Raw genomic sequence first — 14,284 nt, 5'->3', positions numbered from 1 at the left:
TGAGATTCAGACTTTCATTGTAACAGCGTCGCGCTATTTTCTGATCTCCTTTTATCATAGCAATCCCTTCTGGAGTTGGGAATTTCATGCATAGATGTGGAGTTGAAACTACTGCTGCGAGCTGATTCAATGTTGCCCAACCTATCAGCGCATTGTAGGTTGAGCTTACGTCGACTACAATGTAGTCTATGTTGAGTGTCCTTGATCGGGTTCCTTTTTCGAAGGTTGTGTATAATGAGATGTATCCAAGCAGTTGGATTGGAGTGTCTCCTAGTCCAAACAAGCTGTTCGGATATGCTCTAAGTTCTTTCTCCTGCAGGCCGAGTTTATCGAAGGCGGGTTTAAACAAGATATCTGCCAAGCTTCCTTGGTCCACCAGTATTCGGTGGAGGTTTGCATTGGCCAATATGATAGTGATGACCATAGGATCGTCATGTCCCGGGATGATGCCTACTGCGTCTTCTTGGGTAAAAGTAATAGTGGAGAGGTCGGGTGATCCTTCTCCTCCCTCGACATGATATATTTCTTTGAGGTGCCTTTTGCGAGATGATTTTGAGATCCCCTTCTTGCGAATCCTCCGTTTATCATATGAACGTGTCTCTCTGGGGTGTGAGGTGGTCGTTCTCTTCGTCTGACCTCTTCGTCCCTTCTTCTTTTTCGAGGCTCATTCGATTTGTTGGCTAAATACTGATCTAGTCGTCCTTCTCTTACCAATTTCTCAATAACATTTTTCAAGTCGAAGCACTCATTGGTAGGATGTCCGTAGATTCGGTGATATTCACAGTATTCTGTCCGATTTCCTCCTCCTTTCGTGCTTTTGAGTGGGCGAGGTGGTGGTATCCTTTCAGTATGGCATACTTCTCGGTAAACATCCACAAGAGACACTCGAAGAGGGGTATAGTTGTTGTATTTTTTAGGCTTCTCGCCGTATTGATCTTCTTTTTTCTTGGATTCTTTACCCTTATCCCGAGAGGAGTAGGAGAATCCGGATTTTGAGGTCTCTCCTAGCCGGGAGTTTTCCTCCATGTTGATGTACTTCTCAGCTTATTCCTGCACTTTATTCAGAGATATTGGATGTTTTTTTTTATATGGAGTGACTAAAAGGTCCTTCTCGTAGGCCATTGATGAGACCCATAATGGCTGCTTCTGTGGGTAGGCTTTGTATGTCAAGGCATGCTTTGTTGAACCTCTCCATGTAGCTACGAAGACTCTCCCGATCTCTTTGCTTGATTCCTAATAGGCTTGGGGCGTGTTTGGCTTTGTCCTTCTGGATGGAAAATTGGGCAAGAAATTTCTTGGCCAGGTCGTCGAAACTTGTAATGGATCTGGGGGGCAAAGTGTCGAACCACTTAATTGCTGTCTTTGTTAGTGTTTTCGGGAAGGCTTTGCATCGAATAGCATCTGAGGCGTCGGTGAGATACATTCTGCTTCTAAAATTGCTGAGATGATGGCTTGGATCTGCTGTGCCATCGTACGGGGTCATGTGAGGAGCTTTGAAGTCCTTTGGGACTTTGGCTTTCATGATCTCTCTGGTGAATGGGTCCTGATCCTTGTGGAAGCTATCTTCATGATTGGATCGGGTAGTCTTGGTTTTGAGATCGGCTTCAAGCTTTAGGAGCTTGTCCTCTAACTCTCGGTGTCGCCTAGTTTCCCTTCATAGGTCCCTCTCGGCTTCCCGTTGATGCACGGTCTCTTTTTTGAGCTGTTTGAGACGATCTTGCTGAGCTTGAAGTGCCTCCATGATCCCTGTACTTGGCAAATTCTTGTCTTTGTTTGGCTGAGAAGTATCGTTTGGTGTGATGTCCGCGTTCTTATGCGGCGTTCTGTTCTCTAAATCAGAATTGTGGTCCTTGTCAAGGTTGTCTGCCATGATGATGGGATGACTTCCAGGTTCCCCGACAACGGTGCCAATGTTCTTAGGTGTTCATACCCTAGGTCAAACTGTCCGACCCGGGCTAAATCGACCAACCTCTTTGAGTCAGAACCATCCGACCTCTTCTTAAAGAGCTCAGCCAAGTCACCAGGAAAGCAAAAATAAGGGCCCAAATAGAGGAACACGACCCAAATCCAAAGGCAGCCCAAGCCTAGAGAGATAAGGGCGGTTCCCTTGAAGATAAGATAAACTCTACTCAAAGATAAGATAAGATAACTATCTTATCTCCAGGAAAAAGTCACTCCACACTACTATAAATACACTGGAGCACCTAGGTATAACTTATACTCTGATTCTACTAAAAACCTGCTCAATACCCTTGCTAACTTAAGCATTGGAGTCCCTTGCAGGTACCACCACCCTCCAGTGACGAAGGATCAGCACCATCCCCAGTCCAAAAAATCGGACGCGGCGGGTCCAACTTCTACCATCAAATCAGATTCTACAACTTCGATCAGCACAGAAGATCTCGTCCGAGATCGACCTACAGTTTCAGGTAACCCTTGGAACATTGGTGCCGTTGCCGGGGACCTGGAAGTCATCCCCTCATCATGGTGGACAACCTTGACAACGACCACAATTCTGATTTGGAGAACAGAACACTGCATAAGAACGCGGAGGTCACACTAGACAATACTTCTCAGCCTAACAAAGATAAGAACTCAGCAAACACAGGAGACATGGAGGCACTTCAAGATCGATTAAAACAACTTGAAAAAGAAGTCGAATATCAACGGGAGGCCGAGAGACACCTGCGAAGGAAAGCTAGGCGACGTCGAGAATTAGAAGACAAGCTCCTAAAGCTTGAAGCCGATCTCAAAGTTAAAACTAATCGATCCAGCCACGAAGACAGCTCCCGCAAAGTCCAAGACCCATTCAGCAAGGAGATCATGAAAGCCAAAATACGAAAAGACTTCAAACCCCCTTAGATGACTTCGTACGATGGCACATCAGACCCCAGCCATCATCTCAGTAATTTCAGAAGTAGAATGTATCTCACCGACGCCTCAGACGCAATTCGATGCAAAGCCTTCCTGACTACCTTGACAAAGTGATGACTGGAATTCACACCCCATATAAAAATGATGAATCTGTTCTTTGGCAAGCGCACCAAATATCGTCAAGTAATAACCCACTAGGAGTGGGGTCGAATCCCACAGAGATTAACGGATTAAAGCAAACAATAGTTAATTGATTATCCTAGTTAGACTATTCAGATTGGAGTGATAATCAAACAAGAAAATATAAATTGCATGAAAGTAAAGGAAAGCAATAAAGTGCAAGAAAGTAAATGGCAAGGAAAGTAAAGTACAAGAAAGTAAAGTGCTGGAAACGTAAAGTGCAGAAAATGTGAATAACCATAAAGTAAATAAAAGAAAGAAAGATAAAATAAACATTGGGATCAAGAGATATTGCATTCTCCGGATTAATTGATTTCACCTCATCTTCAATCATGCAACTCATTGACCTCTTGGCAATCATGATTGATTGAACCCCAATCCCTTGGTGATTCAATCTCTTAAATCTTGATCAATAGCCAATTTCTTGGTCTAATTACTCATGAGAAGAGATGAAGAATGGTCCCTGATTTTACCACACATCATCATAGGTCCAAGTAGAGGGAGGATTATATGTCACCATATCCAAAAACCAAAACCCAGATCCTACTCAAGTGTGAGAAGGAATTTCTAGCATGGTTTCATGTTTCCTTTTCCAAGGTTCCCAAGAAATCAATTTTGCATTCAACCCGTTTTCCAAGGTGATTGAATACTAACATTAGCAAAATTCCTTCTAGCAAATCAAAGAGAAGATGAACGGAAGAAGAAGAATAAAAACAATCAATCCATTAAAAAATAATAGAGCTCTCTTTCCCAAATGGAAAGAGTTAGTAATTCATAACTAAAATATTTACAAGGTAAGAAAGAAAAGAGAAGAAATTGATGGTGAATAGAGAGGGTCCGAAGACTTCTCCCAATCCAGCATACCTAATTCTATGAAACTAAGGCCTTTAAATAGTGTTCCGAGGGTTGCCTGAAACTGTAGGTCGATCTCGGACGAGATCTTCTGCGCTGGTCGGAACCGATGTGTCCGGCTAGTGAATGGTGGCCGAAGCTGGTGCGTCCGACTTGTTTGGACCGGACGTTCTGCTGATCCTTTGTCATCGAAGGGTGGGGGGTACCTGCAAGAGACTCCGATGCTTAAGTTAGCATGGGTATTAAACAGGTGTTATGTAGAATCAGAGTATGAGTTATACCTGGGTGCTCCAGTGTATTTATAATGGTGAGATGTGACCTTTCAGATAAGATAAGTTAGTTATTCTTATCTTATCTTTATCTTTTGAGTTCAGGTCAGCGTATCTTCAACAGAACCGCCTTTATCTCTATAGGCTTGGGCTGTCTTAGGATTTGGGTCGTATTCCTTGAGTTGGGCCCTCCTTTGGGCTCTCCTGTTGATTTGGCCGAGTTCTTCGTAACGAAGTCGGTCCGCTTGACCTTAACAGGTTGGTCGCTGCATCGTCGATCATCCCAAGTCGGATAGCTCGACCCAGGGTATGAACATTGCCCCTGCTTGAGCTCGGTCTTCTTTGTCGAGGTCGAATCCTTGACTTCGGTCCTTCTCGTAGCGAAGCCGATCTCAAGCATCTTGTCGACTTCTTTTGTAGCAGCTTTTGAATGTAGAACGTTTTCCTCTACAAGCGCGCGCTTTCGTATTAGCGCTTTTTTGGGAATGCAAGCGGTTTTAATATCCGCATTTAATTGACATTTAATTGCCCCGTTTCCCCTAACTTCTCTATTTTTGAATTTTGTACTCAAGAAACGGTTTCTCTCCTTCACCCTTTTTGTAACTTCTTCACATTTCATCTTTCATTCTCTTGCTTTCAACTTTTTGATTTTTCTGAAGCTTCTACCTGGAGTTTGCCGTTTCGCGTTTTCTTCTAGCGACGTTTGCTTTGTCACTTCATTTTTTCGTGGGGGAAGGGGTGATTCTGGTTTTCGCCTTCCGCTTCCTTGCTTTTCTTCGCAATTTTCTCTTATTTCACAGGTTTGACTCTTCTTTCTTCCTTCCTCTACGCCATTTTTGTGTCTGTTTTGAGAAAGTTTGAATCTTTCTGTCTTTTTGCTGATCACTGTGTGTCTTGTAGTTTCTTCATCTGTTGCTTGATACTTTAAGAACTTTGCATGTTCTGTGAATGCTTTTGTATTTGAAGCTTTGGAATGATGACTTTGTTTGATTCTGAAAAAAGGTTGCGTCTTTGACGATTTCTGTTTGGTATGTTCGATGTTGGTGCTTGTTCTTTGCTGATGATTTTTTGCTTGATTTCGAAAAAGTTTGCGCCTTTGCTGTTTTTCCGCTGATAAACTGTAGGAGCAATCCTTTTCCTGATAAATTGTAGGAGGGTGGACCTTTTGTGTTTTTGCTTCCTTTGTTTTGTTTCTGGATTTTATTTTGATGAGCGCTGGGATGTAGGCTGTAGAAATAACTTAAAGACCTTGCTTGTTTACTGCCTCCAAGGGATGCCCCAAGACTTTTTGTCTTGAGTTTTGGGGTTTTCCCTTTTTTGTTTATCCGCCTGTCGAGATGTTTTGCCCCCTGTCCGAGATGTTTTTAAGTAATCAATTCTTCTTTTCTTTTTGTAGGATTTAGTTGACCTCATGTCTTCCCGAAATAACGTTGTAGAGATGCCTTCCCAGATTCACGCGGGTATGGCCGATTGCGTGGACTCTATGGTTCTCATGTGTGTCTCACTGGTTGATTCTGAATTTTGTGCTCAGCTTAGGCAGTTTCATAGTGTCTGTAGTAATTCTGGTGATGAGAAGAACTATGAACTTGTCCCTCCCTCTTCTGACGAGAGAGTCTGCTTTTCAACTCGGGTTGTTGATGGTCGCCCTTTCTTTTATGCTTATGATTTTTTCTTTGGTCAGCTGGGTATCACCCTTCCTTTTACCCAATTTGAAACCGACCTGTTATGGTCTTGTAATGTTGTCCCTTCTCAACTTCACCCCAATTCCTGGGGTTTTATTAAAATTTTCCAATTGTTGTGCAATGGTTTTGGTATTCCTGCTTCCCAATCTCTCTTTTTCTATCTGTTTGTCTTGACGAAGCCCAGTGTGGTAAAAAAGAAGTCAGCTTGGGTCTCCTTTCGTTCTACCCAGGGAAAGAAGGTTTTTTCTATGTTCGACGAGTCGTTCCGTGATTTTAAAAACTACTTTTTTAAGATCCGAGCTGTTGAAGGAGCTCGGCCCTTTTTCCTGGATGAGAATGACGAACCTGCTTTTCCCTTGGAATGGCAAAAAGACGTGAGGGTCTCCAGGTACTCGTGGGAGATGTTGGATGAGGCTGAGCGAGCCTTTGTGACTATCTTGGAAGAACGCTGGGGTCAACCTCCCCATCTTGACACAAAGAAATTTCTAACCAATCCTTCTCTTCTTCCAACTGAGCTGGGTATCTTGTGTTTCCTTTATTATCTGTTTATGTTGCTTGTAGCTGTCTTTCCGACTTGTCTGACTTGTAGCTGAATTTTCTGTTTTATTTGCAGAGGCAATGAAGAATAGTGAATCTATGAAAGCTTTTAAGAGGGCGCAGAGGGCGACTGCTGCCAGAAATGTTACAGCCAAAGTGGCTGGGGAGGGGTCCTCCCAAGTGCGCGAGAACCCATCAGTGCCGAGTTCTCCCGGGGTGAAGAAGGTGATCCCTACACCCCGAGTCCGTTTGGTGGATCCTCACCCTACTTCTGCTGCTCCCTCTGTTGCTCCTCCCAATAAAAAACAAAAGATTGCTGAGTCCTTTGACCTCGATGCTCCTGATTTTAATGCCATTGAATTTGTGGATCAGCAAATCGGTCCCTACGGCGCTCTCTCCATGGACGATGTGTCCATCCTCCGTCACTTGGAATTTATGGCCCAAAATCACGTGAAGATGGCGTATATGGCGGCTGCCATATATCGGACTGCTCAGAATCTCCCTCTCCACGCCACTAAGGCGTTCATGGAGGAGGCGAAACAAGAGTTTGATCGGATGAAGGAGTTGAAGGAGGAACTTGAGATAAAGGTAGCCAAGCTGGAGAAGGACTTGAAGAACGAGGAGGCGAGTTCTCAATCACTGGTGGCTTCTTTGAGGTTGGCTGAGGACACAGTCCTGATGCATAAGGAGAGTTACGTTGCATCTTATCGGGAGGTGATGCGCCTGAGGGGGGAGCTCGACAGTGTCCGGGAAGATTATTCTGAGCTTCAAAGTCATCTCGTTGGTAGCGTGACTGCTGCTTATGAGAACTTGAGGGAGCAAGTTCAGGTCATTGCTCTCGAGGCCGATCTCACCTCTTTTAGCCTGGACAACGTTGTCAGAGATGGCAAGATTGTTCCTGATGATGAGGATGGTGATGATGATGTTGTTCCCCCTACGTCCTCTGCCAAAGTGTCGACCTCTTCAGTTCCTCCTGCTGCGCCTGACTCGGATTGCCAGATCCTGAACCGGGAGGATGGGACTGTGGACGCTGTGCCGATCCAGACTCGTCCTCCTTCTCCTTGTCCTGATGCTGCCAAGAAGGCTCCTGATGTTTGCTGATCTCTTTCCTGTAGTTGGCCCGGCTTGTGGGCTTTTAAAACTTTTTTATTTATTTACTGACGCTTTCTTAGTTGCTTTTCTAGCAACTTTTATTTTGAAAAACAAAGAAAGGTAGCTCGCCATCCTTAGATTTTGCTGGCCTTCGAGGCTTTTATAACTTTTGTAGATTTTATATAATGCCTTTTGTTTTGACATTTTTTCTATTTTCTGCTGATGTGTGATATCTTGCAGCTTGACCTTGTTGGGTTATTGGTGCGCAGAAATTGTGATTACACTTTAATTATGTAAAATTCATCGCTCTTTCTTTTCCTGGTAATGGCGCCAAAAACATTATGCCAATACCATGGTTCACAACTTCGCACAACTAACCAGCAAGTGCACTAGGTCGTCCAAATAATACCTTACGTGAGTAAGGGTCGAATCCCACGGAGATTGTTGGTATGAAGCAAGCTATGGTCACCTTGTAAATCTCAGTCAGGCGGATATAAAATAGTGATGGAGTTTTCGAAATTAAATAATAAAAGAGGGATAGAAATACTTATGTAATTCATTGGTGAGAATTTCAGATAAGCGAATAGAGATGCTTTCGTTCCTCTAAACCTTTGCTTTCCTGCTATCTTCATCCAATCAGTCTTACTCCTTTCCATGGCTGGCTTTATGTAATGCATCACCATTGTCAATGGCTACTTTCGGTCTTCTCTCGGGAAAATGATCCAAATGCCCTGTCATGGCATGGCTAATCATTTGGAGGCATCACCCTTGTCAATGGTTTACATCCTATCCTCTCAGTGAAAATGGTCAACGCACCCTGTCACGGCACGGCTATTCATCTGTCGGTTCTCGATCATGCTGGAATAGGATTTACTATCCTTTTGCGTTCTGTCACTACGCCCAGCAATCGCGAGTTTGAAGCTCGTCACAGTCATTCAATCATGGAATCCTACTCGGAATACCACACACAAGGTTTAGACCTTCCGAATTCTCTTGAATGCCGCCATCATTCTAGCTTACACCACGAAGATTCTGATTAAGAGATCTAAGAGATACTCATTCAGTCGAAGGTAGAACGGAAGTGGTCGTCAGGCACGCATTCATAGGGAATGATGATGATTGTCACGTTCATCTCATTCAGGTTGAAGAGCGAATGAATATCTTAGAAGCGAAATAAGATGAATTGAATAGAAAACAGTAGTACTTTGCATTAATCTTTGAGGAACAGCAGAGCTCCACACCTTAATCTATGGAGTGTAGAAACTCTACCATTAAAAATACATAAGTGAAAGGTCCAGGCATGGCCAAATGGCCAGCCCCTCTGATCTAAGAACCAGGCGTCCAAAGATGTCTAATACAATAGTAAAAGGTCCTATTTATAATAAACTAGTCACTAGGGTTTACAGAAATAAGTAATTGATGCATAAATCCACTTCCGGGGCCCACTCGGTGTGTGCTTGGGCTGAGCTTGAGTGTTGCACGTGTAGAGGTCCTTCTTGGAGTTGAACGCCAGTATTTGTGCCAGTTTGGGCGTTCAACTCTGGTTTTGGATCCTTTTCTGGCGCTGGACGCCAGAATTGGGCAGAGAGCTGGCGTTGAACGCCAGTTTGCGTTATCTATTCTTAGCCAAAGTATATACTATTATATATTGCTGGAAAGCCCTGGATGTCTACTTTCCAACGCAATTGAAAGCGCTCTATTTCAAGTTCTGTAGCTCCAGAAAATCTTCTTTGAGTGCAGGGAGGTCAGAATCCAACAACATCAGCAGTCCTTCTTCAACCTCTGAATCTGATTTTTGCTCAAGTCCCTCAATTTCAGTCAGAAAATACCTGAAATCACAGAAAAACACACAAACTCATAGTAAAGTCCAGAAATGTGAATTTAACATAAAAACTAATGAAAACATCCCTAAAAGTAACTAGATCCTACTAAAAACATACTAAACACAATGCCAAAAAGCGTATAAATTATCCGCTCATCACAACACCAAACTTAAATTGTTGCTTGTCCCCAAGCAACTGAAAATCAAATAGGATAAAAAGAAGAGAATATACTATAAATTCCAAACTATCAATGAAACATAGCTCCAATCAGATGAGCGGGACTTGTAGCTTTTTGCCTCTTGAATAGTTTTGGCATCTCACTTTATCCATTGAGGTTTAGAATGATTGGCATCTATAGGAACTCAGAGTTCAGATAGTGTAATTGATTCTCCTAGTTCAGTATGATGATTCTTGAACACAGCTATTTTATGAGTCTTGGCCGTGGCCCTAAGCACTTTGTTTTCCAGTATTACCACCGGATACATAAATGCCACAGGCACATAATTGGGCGAACCTTTTCAGATTGTGACTCAGCTTTGCTAAAGTCCCCAATTAGAGGTGTCCAGGGTTCTTAAGCACACTCTTTTTTTGCTTTGGACCTTGACTTTAACCGCTCAGTCTCAAGTTTTCACTTGACACCTACACGCCACAAGCACATGGTTAGGGACAGCTTGGTTTAGCCGCTTAGGCCAGGATTTTATTCCTTTAGGCCCTCCTATCCACTGATGCTCAAAGCCTTGGGATCCTTTTTATTTGCCCTTGCCTTTTGGTTTTAAGGGTTATTGGCTTTTTGCTCTTGCCTCTTGGTTTTAAGAGCTTTGGCTTTTTCTGCTTGCTTTTTCTTTTTCTTTCTATTTTTTTTTCGCCCATTTTTTTTTCTCTGCAAGCTTTGTTCTTTGCTGCTTTTTCTTGCTTCAAGAATCATTTTTATGATTTTTCAGATTATCAAATAACATGTCTCCTTGTCATCATTCTTTCAAGAGCCAACATATTTAACATTCTTAAACAACAACTTCAAAAGACATATGCACTGTTCAAGCATACATTCAGAAAACAAGGAGCATTGTCACCACATCAATATAATTAAGCTAAGTTCAAGGATAAATTCAAAACTCATGTACTTCTTGTTCTTTTGAATTAAAACATTTTTCATTCAAGAGAGGTGATGGATTCATAGGACATTCATAACTTTAAGACAAAGTTACTAACTACTAATGATCATGTAATGAAGACACAAACATAGATAAGCACATAACATAGAAAATGAAAAACAGAAGAAATAAGAACAAGGAATGAATCCACCTTAGTGATGGTGGCGTTTCCTTCTTGAGGAACCAAAGATGTCCTTGAGCTCTTCTATGTCTCTTCCTTGTCTTTGTTGCTCCTCCCTCATTGCTTTTTGATCTTCTCTTATTTCATGAAGGATGATGGAGTGCTCTTGATGTTTCACCCTTAATTGTCCTATGCTGGAACTTAATTCTCCTAGGGAGGTATTGATTTGCTCCTAATATTTATGTGGAGGGAAGTGCATCCCCTGAGGTATCTCAGGGATCTCTTGATTTGCAGCCACATGTTCTACCACTGAGCTATAGACCCTTGAGATGAATCTTTCCATCTCCCATGACTCGGAGGTGGAAGCCTTTGTCTTCCCTTCCCCTCTTTTAGAGGTTTAGGTGCCATCAATGGTAATAGAAAAACAAAAAGCTTATGCTTTTACCACACCAAACTTAGAATGTTGCTCCCCCTCGAGCAAAAGAAGAAGGAATAAAAGAAGAAGAAGATATGGAGGAGATGGAGGGATGTGTGTATGGATGTGAGTGGTGAATGGAAAACAGAAGGGATGGTCCTGAATGGAGAGAGAGAGGGTGAGGTGGGTGGGGATCCTGTGGGATTCACAGATCCTGAGATGATCCTGTGGTGTCCACAGATCTTGAGGTGATCCTGTGGTGTCCACAGATCCGGAGGTGTCAAGGATTTACATCCCTGCACCCATTAGGCATGTAAAATTCCCTTGCACACAACTCTGGGCGTTCAGCACCAGGTTGGTGCCCATTTTGGGCGTTCAACGCCCATTTGTTGCCATTTCTGGCGTTGAACGCCAGAACCATGCTTGTTCTGGGCGTTCAGCGCCAGGATGCTGCCCATTTTGGGCGTTCAGCACCAGCTCCTCTTCAGGGTGCAATTCTGGCATTCAGCACCCAGATGATGCCCATTTTGGGCGTTCAGCGCCCAGATACTACCCATTTTTGGCGTTCAGCGCCAGAACCATGCTCTGTTCTGGCGTTGAACGCCAGGCAGATGCTTCCTCCAGGGTGTGATTTTTCTTCTGCTGTTTTTGATTCTGTTTTCAATTTTTATATTTATTTTGTGACTCCACATGATCATGAACCTATAAAGACATATAACCAAGAAAAATATAGTTAGATAAAAATTGGGTTGCCTCCCAACAAGCGCTTCTTTAATGTCAATAGCTTGACAGTGGGCTCTCATGGAGCCTCACAGATGTGCAGAGCTTTGTTGAGACCTCCCAACACCAAACTTAGAGTTTAGATATGGGGGTTTGACACCAAACTTAGAGTTTGGTTGTGGCCTCCCAACACCAAACTTAGAGTTTGACTGTGGGGCTTTGGTTGACTCTGCTTTGAGAGAAGCTTTTTCTGCTTCCTCTCCATAGATGCAGAGAGAGATCCTTGAGTTGTAAACACAAGGTTGTCCTTATTTAATTGAAGGATCAATTCTCCTCTGTTCACATCAATCACAGCTCTTGCTGTGGCTAGGAAAGGTCTTCCTAGGATGATGGATTCATCCTCTTCCTTCCCAGTATCTAAGACTATGAAATCAGCAGGGATGTAAAGGCCTTCAACCTTTACTAACACGTCCTCTACTTGTCCATAAGCCTGTTTTCTTGAATTGTCTACCATCTCTAATGAGATTTTAGAAGCTTGCACCCCGTAGATTCCCAGTTTCTCTATTACAGAGAGGGGCATGAGGTTTATCCCTGAACCAAGGTCACACAGAGCCTTAAAGATCATGGTGCCTATGGTACAAGGTATTATGAACTTTTCAGGATCCTGTCTCTTCTGAGGCAATGTCAGTTGATCCAGATCACTTAGTTCATTGGTGAACAAGGGAGGTTCATCTTCCCAAGTTTCAATGCCAAATAATTTGGCATTCAGCTTCATGATTGCACCAAGGAACTTGGCAGCTTGCTCTTCAGTAACATCCTCATTCTCTTCAGAAGAGGAATACTCATCAGAGCTTATGAAGGGCATAAGGAGGTTCAATGGAATCTCTATGGTCTCTAGATGAGCCTCAGAGTCCTTTGGCTCCTCAGAGGGAAGCTCCTTATTAATCACTGAACGTCCCAGGAGGTCTTCCTCCTTGGGATTCACGTCCTCTCCTTCCCTTGCAGGTTCGGCCATGGTGCTTATATCAATGGCCTTGCACTCCCCTTTTGGGTTCTCTTCTGTATTGCCTGTGAGAGTACTAGGAGGGATTTCAGTGATCCTCTTACTCAGCTGGCCCACTTGTGCTTCCAAATTTCTAATGAAAGACCTTGTTTCATTCATGAAACTTACAGTGGCCTTGGACAGATCAGAGACTAAGTTTGCCAAATCAGAGGTATTTTGTTCAGAATTCTCTGTCTGTTGCTGAATGGATGATGGAAAAGGCTTGCTATTGCTAAACCTGTTTCTTCCACCATTATTAAAGCCTTGTTGAGGCCTTTGATCCTTCCATGAGAGATTTGGATGATTTCTCCATGATGGATTATAGGTGTTTCCATAAGGTTCACCTATGTAATTTACCTCTGCTATTGCAGGGTTTTCAAGATCATAAGCTTCTTCTTCAGAAGATGCCTCTTGAGTACTGTTGGATGCAGCTTGCATTCCATTCAGACTCTGAGAAATCATATTGACTTGCTTAGTCAATATTTTGTTCTGAGCCAATATGGCATTCAGAGTATCAACTTCAAGAACTCCCTTCTTCATAGGCGTCCCATTACTCACAGGATTCCTCTCAGAAGTGTACATAAACTGGTTATTGGCAACCATATCGATGAGTTCTTGAGCTTCTGCAGGCGTTTTCTTTAGGTGAATGGATCCACCTGCAGAAGTGTCCAATGACATCTTTGATAGCTCAGATAAACCATCATATAATATATCCAGGATGGTCCATTCTGAAAGCATGTCAGAAAGACACTTTTTGGTCAACTGTTTGTATCTTTCCCAAGCTTCATAGAGGGATTCACCATCTTTTTGTTTGAAGGTTTGAACATCCACTCTAAGCTTGCTCAGCTTTTGAGGAGGAAAGAACTTGGCTAAGAAAGTCGTGACCAGCTTATCCCAAGAGTTCAGGCTGTCTTTGGGTTGAGAGTCCAACCACACTCTAGCTCTGTCTCTTACAGCAAAAGGAAAAAGCATGAGCCTGTAGACTTCAGGATCTACTCCATTAGTCTTAACAGTATCACATATCTGCAAGAATTCAGTTAAGAACTGAAAAGGATCTTCAGATGAAAGTCCATGAAACTTGCAGTTCTGCTGCATCAGAGAAACTAATTGAGGTTTCAGCTCAAAGTTGTTTGCTCCAATGGCAGGAATAGAGATGCTTCTTCCATGTAAATTAGAATTTGGTGCAGTAAAGTCACCAAGCATTCTCCTTGCATTGTTGTTGGGTTCGGCTGCCATCTCCTTTACTTGTTCAAAATTTTCAATCAAGTTGTCTCTGGATTGTTGTAATTTAGCTTCTCTTAATTTCCTCTTCAGAGTCTTTTCAGGTTCTGGATCAGCTTCAACAAGAATGCCTTTTTCTCTGTCCCTGCTCATAAGAAAGAGGAGAGAAAAAGAAAAGAAGAGGAATCCTCTATGTCACAGTAAAGAGGTTCCTTATTGTTAGTAGAAGAAAAGAAGAAGAGAAAAATTTGAACTCAGAAAAAGAGAGAGAGGGTTTGGATTTTTGGTGGGTGAGGGAGAGATGT

At 42.9% G+C, this 14,284-nt stretch overlaps 1 non-coding gene across 1 annotated transcript; it reads left to right on the top strand.

The window, feature by feature from the left end:
- Positions 1-13,490: 13,490 nt before the first annotated feature.
- Positions 13,491-13,598, top strand: LOC112781497 (small nucleolar RNA R71). Its single transcript, XR_003192272.1, has one exon. It is a non-coding gene; the product is annotated as a small nucleolar RNA R71 (small nucleolar RNA).
- Positions 13,599-14,284: the final 686 nt, after the last annotated feature.

The sequence above is a fragment of the Arachis hypogaea genome, chromosome 19, assembly GCF_003086295.3.
Source record: "Arachis hypogaea cultivar Tifrunner chromosome 19, arahy.Tifrunner.gnm2.J5K5, whole genome shotgun sequence".
NCBI lineage: Eukaryota > Viridiplantae > Streptophyta > Magnoliopsida > Fabales > Fabaceae > Arachis > Arachis hypogaea.
The sequence above is the reverse complement of the archived record's forward strand: the minus strand, read 5'-3'. Positions and strand labels throughout refer to the sequence as shown.